This window comes from Crotalus tigris, unplaced genomic scaffold (assembly GCF_016545835.1).
Source record: "Crotalus tigris isolate CLP2741 ecotype Arizona unplaced genomic scaffold, ASM1654583v1 scf7180000024337.5909745, whole genome shotgun sequence".
NCBI lineage: Eukaryota > Metazoa > Chordata > Lepidosauria > Squamata > Viperidae > Crotalus > Crotalus tigris.
The window spans coordinates 1,273,302-1,286,193 of record NW_024100507.1 but is presented as its reverse complement, the minus strand read 5'-3'; the positions used below and the strand labels follow the sequence as shown (position 1 = coordinate 1,286,193).

Sequence of the window (12,892 nt, the reverse complement as noted above, 5' to 3'; positions counted from 1 at the left end):
AATTTGTTTTGAGTATGATGTTCTAACCCAGTGTTTCTCAACCTTGACAATTTTAAGGCATGTGGACTTCAACTCCCAGAATTCCACAGCCAGCGTTGCTGGTTGTGGAATTCTGGGAGTTGAAGTCCACATGCCTTAAAATTGTCAAGGTTGAGAAACACTGTTCTAACCACTTGCTGTGAACTGCTTAGAGCTGGTTGGCGTCAGGCAGCTTCAAAACTGGATCTAAATAAACAGCAGCAAAAACATTATTTATTCATTTTGTTTTTATATTTCTTTATTTTCATTTGTTTAACATTGTGAAGCTCCAGGCATTTTATGCTGAGAAACCACTAGGTCAGCATTTTCTTGAAAAGGAGCAAAAAGGTTTTGGTTGTTTTTTTTTTTCTTTCATAGGTACTGTTAGCAAGCATCAATGAGGGCAGGCACAGGTGTATCTCTGCTATGTAACCGTCAGGCAATACAACTTTCCAAAGTGAGAGTTGAATTGGTGTGATACTCAGCCATAGATATTTTCCGCAGGATCATGTTTGATTGGTTCAGCTATTCATGGGTATGGTTGCAAAAGATGGAATGCAACTCTGAGGATGAACTTCCTCTTTTATGAGAAGCAATAACAGTTGAGTTCCTGTTTACAGAAGACAGAGGGGAAAAAAAAACAATAGAAGAATAAGGGTTTTTATTTGGTCTAAAAGGATTAAGCTAAAGGCAAAGTTGTCCTTTTAGGTCTGACAGGATTATGCAAGAGTGAAAAACTAACTCTTGCTCTTTTGCGTTCATGAGGCCAGGGAAAACTTTCATTTTGTCTTGCCGCAATACATGCATATATTTAGGATATTATTAGGGTTATTTTAAATCCTAAATTAAATTAAATCTTATTTTAAATCAAGCCAGGAAGAGATATTTCTGGAAATGTTATGTGCAGATAAAAAACCCCAAATTACAGTGGCAATAGCCAAATAGGTAACTATGGTTATAAAAATAAGGTTTTTACTTACACATTAATAACTTTGAGGTTTAAATGTTTTATCTAATACTTTATTTTATTGGTTAAATAGTTTTGTTTGATGCCAAGCTTTTACATTGTGTTTATATTCTGTTCTTTGGGTCTTTCGCAAAAAAAATATTTCGGTTGTTGACTTAGATCTGTGTGCTCATCACTTATCTATGCCTAAATCATGCTTATTTCATTAGTTGCAATTTGAATAGTTATGAGAGGCAATTAAAGGGTAAAATGGAAAGAACCACTGGAATGATTTATCATCAGAGATTGGGAATGAAAATTCCTCCCTCTCCTTCATCGCTGGCACTTTTTGCAAACTTGCTGAAAGTTTTCCATCATCTCTACTTTAGCCTTAGAGTTTCCCCTGAGCACCAATTTCCATCATGTTCCACACCAAACTACTTCCATGCCTGTTTAAGAAGACTGAGGCAGATGGGAAGCTGTAACTTTAAATACTTCATCATATCTAATATCATGAAGGGAAATTCAGTTATTATCTTTAATGTAACACAGGTGCTTAATAGGCTTTTCAGAAGTCTGTCCTTGATACGTAATGCAGCAGAACAATAACTTTGTCAACGTTTTTTTGGTAACACTATCCCAAATTGTATAGCTGAAATTTCTCTGTCAGATGACAAGTGCCATTACCTCAAGAGTTCCCCAGCTCCTAGAGGGTTTCCTAAACTGCTCCCACCCCCTTGGGTTGCTGCATGTTACAGATCATGTTTCAGACTGAAAATATAGATTAACTGTGATCTTGACAGAGATCTAGTTATCTTGTCAAAAGCAATGTAGAACCAAAGGATAGAAAGAACTTTCAAGCAATTAATGGATCATCGTCTGAATATCACCTCATGGAACTCCCCCCCCCTCTACTATTTTCAACTATTTTATAGAGCCTTTTTAAAAAAATAGTGCTCATAAAATCCCATTTCAGATAGTCCTCGACAATCACAACTGAGCCCAAAATTTCTGTAGCCAAACAAGACAGTTGCCCCATTTTATGACCTTTCTTGCTACAGTTGCTAAACGAATCACTGCTGTTAAGTTAATAACACAGTTGCTAAGTAAATCTGGCTTCCCCATTGACTTTGCTAGTCACAGAAACCATCAGAAATACATGACAGTTGCCAAGCATCCAAATCTGGATCATAGGACTGTGGAGCTGCTGTAATGGTCATAAGTATGAAAAAAGGTCATAAATCACTTTATTTTCAGTGCTGTTGTAACTAAATGAATGGTGGTATGTCGAGGACTACTTGTACACCAAAGTTAGACTCCAAACTAATAATGACCCCAGTCACACCAACAAATCTCTAGATCAGGGGTCTTCAAACTTGGCCCTTTTATGACTTGTGGACTTCAACTCCCAGAATTCCTCAGCCAGCGTGCCTGGCTGAGGAATTCTGGGAGCTGAAGTCCACAAGTCATAAAAGGGCCAAGTTCAAAGACCCCTGCTCTAGATGACAGCGAAGTCCTCAGCTCTACAAATCACTCTCTTTATATTAAGTTACCCTAATTAGAAGTGAAGGGGGAGAGTAGGAGAAACTATTTCCCCCTGGGCCCCTTGCTTTCTCCATTAGTTTCGGACCATTCAAGCATTTCCAGAGTAATGGGATGGGGGACATGTTTTACAATCGCCACTGCTGCGTACTAGGCTGCCATTTGGGAAAATAAGGAAAGAGTGGGGTTCTTTGGTGGCTGAAGAGATGGACCAAGGCTCTTAGTGAAACGAAGAAGTCATCTATAGTCACCATGTTTCATTTAGCATTTTGTAAACTGATGTTATGCTTATTTATGTCCATATATTGTTTAGTAGCTTTATCTTCTAAGTAACAGCTGAAAGGGAAACAATAAGCTAGCCTTTTCCATTCTGATGGCTTCATGAGGTTTTAGGACTACAACTCCCATTTGCCTTGGTTGATGGCTACTTGAATATTCCTCCACTTCAAAATGATTTATGGAGCCTAGAATTAAAAAGTTACAGTTTGTAGATTCTGCTTGTGTTTAATTCCAGACCTCAAAGAGGAACACAGCCTCATCCAGAACAAGCAGTTTGACTAATTCTCAGAACTGGAAACTACGCATCCACAGTGTGCTTCTCTTATTTGGATCCAGCTTGAACTAAAAAATGCAACTCTCTTTCTACTTTCCAGTATGGAATATGTTTGTCAGGCAGGTTTTCCAGGGAGCAGAAAAGAGGCTCTTTAAACCCAGCCGTGTTTTGGAGAGTAGAGTCAACTTTTCTCAGAAGACATTTTTCTTCCCACATTTTCTTTACTGTCACAGGGGGAAAAAAGTAAAATATATTTTCTACTGTTTCGGGGGAGGAGGTTTAGTGGACAGATGGAACAACTGCAATTTCACCATTCACGATGGTAAAAAAAAAAAAAAAGCACACTAAGTCCAGATCATTGTAGAAGATACACAAAAACATCCCCATTTTTTTAGACAGGATGGGGTGGGGGGGAGATGTGCTACTTTCATTGCCATTAGGGAATCCCATTCCTGAGAAATAGTTAGAACATTTCTTCCCTCCTTGAAATATTTAGACATTGGTCAAATTGTCTCCCCAATTTCACTAACAATTTCACTGATCACTGATTCACTAACAACTTTGAAAGGCTGACTACAGCATGCCTACCTATCTATTGGGGATATCCATACAAAGTGCAAAGCAAGGTTTGAGATTGCAGTGACTCAGTCATTGGTTTTATGACTTTGCAGCTCAATTATACAAATTTCTTTGGGGTATTTCTCATGTCCAGATGGCATTTGAAATCGTCCCCTCATCTAAGTACATAATTTTATGAAAGTAAAAAATGTTTTTTAACTGTTGGAGTTACCTCCCCCCATTATGCATTGAAACAATATATTGAAAATAACAAATAGCTTGTTTATTCACATCTACATTTTTTATCCTTATCTAATCTTGGTTCCCATGGATTTAAAAGGGGGTGGATATGTGATTTTCAATTCACCCAAGCCCCTAAAATGGCAGACAGCAAAGAGGAAAATTCTTTTGCTGTCTAGTCTTATAAAATAATATAGCTAGTTTCTAACAGTGATATTCCTAACAGAATATAGTGAATCCCCACAACCCCACTATTGCATTCTTCACCAGAGGAATTTAGCCCACCTCCTTAGAATCTAGTTATTAACAATGCAGGCAACCTGGGTTTCTGCTTTCAGGTACAAGAAGAACAGCAGCAAAAGCTTAACTCATATGTTTTATTGCCATAATTACATTCTGCACTTGCTAATAAAAAGGTAGTGCTTTCTTTTAAAATTCCCTTTTCAAATTCTGTGTTCATATTTAGGAAATAATTACATGCTTACAATCCACTCTTTAAAGACCAGTTTAGAAAGTATGTTGCAACACATGGTCTTTAATACATCCAAATACTTCTTGCTCAGGCAAACATTCATTCCCCACCTTTTCTCTTCTCCTTCACATCAATGCTTGGCTCAGGGCAATTAAGTTGTGGGTTCAGTCTCCCTCCTTTGCAACTGGTTCAAAATATGTGCTACATGTTTAACATGTGGGGCACTTGTGATCTTACTAGAAAATTTTGCAGGAATTTAGAACAGTCAGATGCCCCAGAATATCTAATGATAATAGCCACATCGTAAACTGCAGATGGAGGTGTCTATGAAATTGCAGGCTATATTAGGATAAAGAAATGTATTTATTTATTTGTTAAATTTATCTGTGATCCATCTCAGTCTGGGGCTACTCTGGGAAGCTTACAACAATGGAAAATAAAATCTGATAAAAATGTAAAAGTAACAATAGTAAAGGAATGAAACATTAAAAATAAACAGCAGAAGCACAATAATATGAAATAAAAAGATGAGCAGGAAGGGAGCAGGAAGTTCAGGATGGAGGATGGGAAATAGGTAGTAATAGGCAGTGCTTTTTTTGTTAAAAAAAAAAAAAGGTGCCAGAACTCACACATGTCATACAATCCGCCTTGCCTATCCTACAAGGTTCCATCCAAAAAAGGTGCTGGAACTCCGTTCTGGGCGTTCTATGACAAAAAAAGCCCTAATAATACGTAACCTCTTTGGAATACATTTGGAATTTTGAGAACATGTTATTGTGTTTGCACAAATTGACATTCATATGATGAATATGGTCAATCATAAAACAAAAAAACCATCCACCTTCCTTGTTCTGCTCCCTCAGGAATATTCTAACCTTATTTTTCTCCCTGAGTAGATAGGCACACACTTTCAACCAAACTATTGGGCATCTCTCCCTCCCTCCCTCTCTCTCTCTCTCTCTCTCTCTCTCTCTCTCCCCTCTCTCTCTCTCTCTCTCTCACACACACACACACACACACACACACAGAGAGAGAGAGAGAGAGAGAGAGAGAGAGAGAGAGAGAGAGAGAGAGAGAGAGAGAGAGAGTTTATTGCCTACAACACTCATAAATAAAGGTAATAAATAAACTTTGTTAAAAAGTCAGGTGGGCTGAGCGTAGTCAGCCACTGAAAGAGTTGTTGTTAGCCAGTGTGATGGCCAGGGATGTCTTCTTCCCATCAAATGAACAGAAGCAATAGCTATGATGCACCCTTGAATGATAGCTTGATTTTTATCATCCTTTTCAGAATCAGAAATAATTTCTCAAAGAAGGCCTCTCTACTCCATGTTATTTTCTCGTGCTTTTAAAAAGATTTCCTAAAACCAATATATAGATTTTTTTCTTGAAGAACACAGGTCCTGCCAGGTTTTACAGCATCTCATCTATCCTGAAGAAACCTGCACCAAATGAGCCAAGGAGAACATTTCACAGAAAAAGGGTTCTTTGACTGCACACAATGTAGTGGCAATGTGATAACAATAACAACAACAACAACAACAACAACAACAATAATAATAATAATAATAAAAAAGTTGGAAGGGACCTTGGGGGTCATCTAGTCCAACTCTCTGCTCAAGTAGGAAACCCTATACCATTTCAGACAAATGGCTGTCCAGTCTCTTCTTAAAAACTTCCAGTGTTAGAGCATTCACAGCTTCTGGAGGCAGGTTGTTCCACTGATTAATTGTTCTGTCAGGAAGTTTCTCCTTAGTTCTAGGCTGCTTCTCTCCATCCACTGCTTCTTGTCCTGCCTTCAGGTGCTTTGGAGAATAGCTTGACTCCCTCATCTTTGTGGCAGCCCCTGAGATATTGGAACATTGCTATCATGTCCCCCCTCGTCCTTCTCTTCGTTAAACTAGACATACCCAATTCTAGCAGCCTTTCCTTATATGCTTTAGCCTCCAGTCCCCTAATCATCTTTGTTGCCTTTCTCTGTACTCTTTCTAGAGTCTCAACATCTTTTTTACATCATGGTGACCAAAACTGGATGCAGTATTCCAAGTGTGGCCTTACCAAGGCATTGTAAAGTGGTATTAACGTATGATAACATATGTTTTTAATCTCTTGCCTTCTTTTAAACTCCATCCTGAGCTCCTCTGGGAAGAAAAGCAGGCTAGAAATCAAATGATCAAACTGAATAATGTGTCCCAAGCCTGATCCTTCTGCCACAAATAGGCAACAGGGCTATTCTTTCCACAGTGTCTCTGCATTTGTCATTTGGTTGGGTGGAAGGAGGATTAATCCCACACACCTAACATTCACTTCTGAGAGAATGGGGCTTATTTATAAGTGAACACACACAAGGAAGCAACATCCCCACCATTCTGGCCACCGCAATCTGAAGTCAGAAAATCTTTTTAATTTTGGAAATTAAGCATGTGTGTGGTGCTGTTCATATAATTTTGACACATAAGATGGATACCTTTTCTTGAATCTGCAGTTAAGATTTTCTCCTCTTCCTTTGCCTTCCAAACAGATCAGTCCAAATCCAGGAGTGGGCAATCATATTTTATTAAGGGGCTACATGAGAAACCTATAGAGCTGTGAAAGTACACAGGCATATACACTCAGACATACATAAATTGGGGGGAGGGGGAGAGAGATAAGCAGTTGCTTTCAAAATAAAAGCAATCCACGTGGGCAAGACAGAGTCTGGTCTAAATGAATACACTTACACAATCCAAATGAAAATTGTCCTGGAAACCTCCTCATAAAGTCAGCCAAGTGCTGTACTTTCCTGGTCACTCTTGATAGCTGGCAACTCTAAGCGTGAGGCCTGTTTTCCTCCCTTCTTCTCTGTACCCTGTAGAAGTAAAAATGGCTTTGGGAGAAAGAAGTGCCAAGATTCAGAAGTGGTTTCAATGTGTGGGGCAAAGCATGATGGGGGCCCATTTATCACTGAGGCCTGTTAAGCCCTGCAAATAGCGACATGCTCAGCCAGTTTGGCATTAGAAGACCATGAGGCAGAGACCCAAAACAAACCTTTCATCAGAAATTTATGCAAAATGATCTTGCTAGAGTTAAAACCCAAGAGTGCAGCCCACCTTGCCTATGGATTTTAAAGGACCTGGATTTCACCCCAATTTTTAGAAAGTTAAATTTATGGGCAAAAAAACTTTGCAGACTACAGGAAAACTAGACTGGGAACTCAGAAGCATTAACAGGATCTACAAAACAAATCAAAATCCATTCCCCCCAGCCCCCTTCGAATCTCACTTATTGCCATCTATTGCTGAAAGAAAATGTAAAAAGTGATCCAAAGTAGAACTTTACCTGACTAAATCTTAATAAAGGTTTAAATAATTTATTTAGGTTAAAAATATATTGACTATTATAACAGTTGCAAATATTTTGATTGCTTATTAAAATACGAAAATTTTAGCTGTTTTATGGCAATAAAAGCCTAAGACATGTAGGCCTTCAGAATGTCTACCACCCATACAATTTATTTGGGGACAATGAAAAATATTCCCAGGGAATGTTATTATTTCAGCTGTTCCAAAAGTTAGAGAAGAAAACAGAAAAGATTGTTAGTCTAATGCTAATCTTGGTGTTAATCTTTGCTCATCTGGGTATTTGATTGCAAGTGAGATGTTTTAGTCTTTTTGTTCCCTTTTTGGCTCTTTGATTGGCTCTTTTGACATTAGACCAACAATAAAGATGTAAACAATACTCTAATCAAGCTACCAACCCAATCAAGGAACCACCAAACAACTCCTACCAATGCTGACAGATCAAGCCACCAGGATATAAAATGAGAGCAAATCCCACTAGCACTGATGGTATTATTTGGTTTGCTAATGAAACATCTGCAAGAAAACAACCAAGCTCAGAGAGCACCAAGGACCTCTCATTTCAAGCTACAGATATTCTCTTCCAAACGTCCAAATTAAAAAAAAAGGTTAAAGAAAAAAGATGTTCAAAAAAAATAGAGGAGAAAGACCATACTTACAAATCCAAACTGATTTCTGTCACCAGAGCATGAAACATTTTGTCAATGCTGCAACTGAAGCCATTTTCACTTTGTTTTTGGTTGCCACATATTTAGAATAGAAGGAGGGAGGGGGGGGTGTAATTCTCAGTTAGCCAAAACATTCTCTAACATTTTGTCGGGCTGTAGAACTGGGAGGAGTGCCCGTGTTTTCTAACAATTGGTGAACATGATTAATGACATTTAATTGGGGTGGGATTTGCAACTTGCAATTTCGTAACCAAGGGGAGGCGAATTTACTCTTGGGTTCACCTTTGTAAGTGCTGTTATTTTGTAACCAAATAAAAATGTTCTTTGAGGAAGAATTCCTTGCCTTGAAGTTCTTTTAATTGGTCTCATCTACCGGAACCATGACACATCTACCTTTTCCATCCTGAACTCAGCAGAGATTGTATCTGTATTTTCCTATACTTTTAGATATACTCTTAGCCCTAAATTCACCAGTTTGCTAATCACATCAATTCCAGAAGGAACCAGCAAATGTGAACACACACCAATTTCCACAACAATCCGATATCAAAAGAAAAGCATAATAAAAATATAAATACAAAATGAGAAAACTTAGGACTCCAGTTGCACCATGGGGAGAGAGTTGATGTTGACCAGTACTAAGAGTGAAGGAGCCATCAGACCTGAGAGCTGTATCTCAAAATCAAGATCTAATCCAGGGGTAGGCAACCCAAAACACTCAAAGAGCCACTTGGACCCGTTTCCCACCAAAAACAAAACACTTGGAGCCGCAAAACTCTTTTGATATCTAAAATGAAGATAACACTGCATATATCCCTTTTTTACCTTTATTATAGGTATATATATCCTTAATGGTTATAAAAATACGAATCCCGGGCATATTTGTTCAATGATGCAATCTTCGATCTCTGGGAAGAGTATACTTCAGTATTTATTGTTAAAACAACATTTAAAACAATAAAGACAGTTATATACAAGATTAAAACAACTTAGCTTTCGCTGGTCCTCTGCCAGCATCCTCAGAGTGGGGCTTAGGGGGTGGGAAAGTTCTTTTTATCCCCTTGCTGATCCAATTGCCTACTCATTGCCCTCGTGACAGGGCCACTCTTCCTGATTGCCTGTGACTGCCTTAACTGTTCCGCCCTCTCTTTTTTGCACTTTAACGTTGTATTTTTCTGCTCTGTCATCCTTGTGCCGTCTCCCCCTCCCTGCGCTGTTATCACTAACACACTCCTCAATCCTTCCTCTCTACCCAATGCAAGGTGCCTCCTCCAATTCGGCACTACACGAGTCCTGTTGGGCTGCTGGGCTGCCTGCCGTTTTTGCATTCCATTGCCAGTTCCTATCTCATCTCCCTCCTCCAACTCCCCTCCTCTCCTACCCTGCTGATTCATACACCCTTTGTTGTCCATTCCTGTCATCCTTCCCCCCCCTTCCTTCAACCCTCCCACCTGTTGATTAACATATTGCTCCTGCCTTTCATCAACCATTCCTATTGATGTTCTCTTCCTCAATGTCTTTTCCTTCCTGATCTGTTGCTCTACCTGCTGTTCCTGTTTACCCTCCTCCCCCACTGTCCATCTTCCCCTCTCCAATGTCCTCCCCGTAATCTGCTGCCTGTTGTTCATCCATTTCTGTCCATCCTCTCTCTTCCTCTCTCTGATCTTCTGCTCACCTGGCAACCTGGCTTCAAGCTTTTCTCCAACAAGCTGACACACATTCTTATTGGGTTGGCTCAGGGCTAGGCAACCTCGGCTCTTTTATGACTCCTGGACTTCAACTCCCAGAATTCCTGAGTCAGCATAGCTGGGCTAGCTAGCTCTCTCCTGCCCTTCCTGCTTCCTGCTTCCTGCAGAGACACAGCAAAAGGAGGAGCCCCGCCCAATAGGCTTGTGAGCTTGTTGGAACAGGGTGAGGCTACTCTCTTTTTGAGAGAGAGAGAGAGAGAGAGAGAGAGAGAGAGAGAGCAAGTGCCTCTCTTTCTGTCTCTCTCTACAAATGGCAGAGGAGGCTGGGAGCTGCAGGGGAAGTCTCAAAGAGCCACATGCGGATCTGGAGCTGCAGGTTGCCGACCTATGATCTAACCCAAAGCTATGTTAGATTAAGGGAGTCAAAGGAATCCTTGTCTTCTACAAATAAAGCGCATAGGCTGCAGCTTTATAACTCCCTGTTCCTAAGCAGACAATAGATCCGGGGGGGGGGGCATCTAGCAACTATTTCTGGTAGCCAGCCAGTATTGCAAGTGTAATCCTATTTTTTCCTGCAAACACACTGTTCAAAAATCAGGTGTATCTTATACAAGTGCACCGTCTTATACATGAATAAATAATGGTAACCTACGCAGCCCAGGGCATGCCTGTGTGGGTTCTTTACATGCCACTGCCATGCCGCCTGGTGCAGGTGTCAAGCCCCTGTGGGCTTGCCACTAACAGGAGGGGGAGGGGGCAAGATCGTCAGATTGCAGCATCTGGAGGCAGCGGATCGGACCAGCAGCATGGATGGTAGCAACAGCTCTTTTCCTCCTTCGTACCTGTATTCTGGTCCGGGACTCTGTGGAACACAGCTGTGAGGCCATCCTGCTCGATTAATAGTGGCCGGTTAAACTTCCGGATTTTCCGGTTCAGCTGTTCGGTGCTCTGCCGAACAGCTGATCAGTATGGAGAAACAGTGGGGAGTTTAAAACCTGCCTTCACTTCCCTTGCCTTGCATTCATGCCAGTGCTCATGCCAGTTTGTTTACCAGGGTTGGAAGGCTGCTGCTGTGAACTATTTATGCTCATCATGCCGGATGCTGGTTGGGTGGATGGGGGGGGGGCAGCCAGGAGGCATCTATTTAGAGGGCTGGGAGGTGGTTGCTCCCAGTGCTGACTTTGTTTGCTGTAAGCTTAGAACTCGCATGCCAGAGCATCTTATACAAGGGTGCATCTTATACACGGAACAATATGGTAACTAATAATATAACACAAAACCTAGGGCAACTAAATGAACAGCCTATAAATTTAAAGAGAACTTTACACAGATGATCTGTCTTTTTTAAAAAGAGAGAAAGAGAGAAACCTGAATGTGCAGAGACTTTAGTTAGTAAGCCCAGTAGTGTTTGTTATATATAATAACACAGTATGAAATAGTGACACTTTGGGGAAAAAAAAGATAGAATTATCAGAGATTAGAAGTGACCTACTGAAAAAGAAAATCTCATTGGAGCCAATCCAGAGAAACTGGGCATAGGAGTTTATTATTTCAGTAGCTGTAGTGAAAATTCCCTCTGGGGTGATCTGTGAAACTAGCCACCCCTCTTGGTCTGTGGCAAGAGTCCACCTCCCCCTACACATACACACCCCAATCCCCTTCATTGACATGGTAATGTGCTTTGTTGCATTCAAAGACGATTACATCAGAAATGTGTGGCCTCGTGTGGGTTTCCCAAGGCTTATAAAACCTACAAGTTATACAAAAATATTGGCTTCAAAAATTAGTAAGCCATAGAAATAGGTGTTGTTTTAGCCTTGCTTTACTGCAAGGGAGGAAAACTGGCAGCTCAAGATCTCTTGCCAGTCGTTCTAACCCTCTTTCCTTGCTATTTTTTTTTTTATTATTTTTTGGTGGGCTTGCTTCAGATAAAACTGTCTGTGTTTTTGAAAGATTTTCCTACAGAGGGGACATTTTTCATAGCGTTAGCCTCAAAAGAACTAATTATCTTCCCAATTATGCTGGTGGGACGCCTTTGGCCTCCATGTAATTTGCCTGCCTTTAGCAAGGTGAATCAACAGAGGAAATTGGTACAGTTTTAAATACATGCACGCACATGCAGAGTCACACAGGGCTTCCAGTTTGGTAGACTGGAATTACGCTCTCAGAAAAGTGTTGCTGTGTTGTAGTACTGCCCTCCATGATTAAATGAGCTTTATGCTGTAAATGCAATGAACGATAATAGGATTCAGTTTAATACAGGTAGCTGTTGCTTCACAACCACAATTAAGACCAGTAACTCTGTTGCTAAGCAATCTGCTTGTTAAATGAGATATCATGTGATCATAACAGACTTATAACCTCACCTCTGCCACAGTTATTAAATGAATCACTCATGATTGTTAAGCAAGATATCACATGACCACGATTTACGATTTTACTGCTGGCTTCTCTGTTGACTCTGCTTGTTAGAAAGCAGCTGTGAAGTGCACACCTGATTATCACATGACTGTGGGATGCTGCAATGGTGAAAAGCCCAAATCTCAGTTAGATGACCATGATTGGAGACTGGTCATAAAGTTGGTTTTTCCACTTAAATTCATATGATCACTAAACAGGGCAATTTATTAAGCTAGGTCTTATTTTGCTGTCTCAGTCTTCCTCAGGCACTTTGGACCTCAGCTTATATAATAATAGCCACATCAGTAGGGCTATTATTATTATGAATCATGCTGGGTAGGAATCATAAAGTAAAACTATAACATACTTAAAAGATACCAGCTTGGGGAAGGCTCAATACATTATCAGGCAAAGTCCAAATTGGGCAATCAAGAATTTTCTTGCAAAGAAAACTTGCCTTTCCCATGGTGTA

The 12,892-nt window shown here is 40.2% G+C and overlaps 1 long non-coding RNA gene across 1 annotated transcript; it reads right to left on the bottom strand.

The window, feature by feature from the left end:
• Nucleotides 1–255: 255 nt before the first annotated feature.
• Nucleotides 256–9,102, bottom strand: LOC120300035. Its single transcript, XR_005554532.1, has 2 exons — nt 7,047–9,102; nt 256–628 (listed from the first exon to the last, which is right to left on the bottom strand). It is a non-coding gene; the product is annotated as an uncharacterized LOC120300035 (long non-coding RNA).
• Between the last annotated feature and the right edge of the window lie 3,790 nt (nt 9,103–12,892).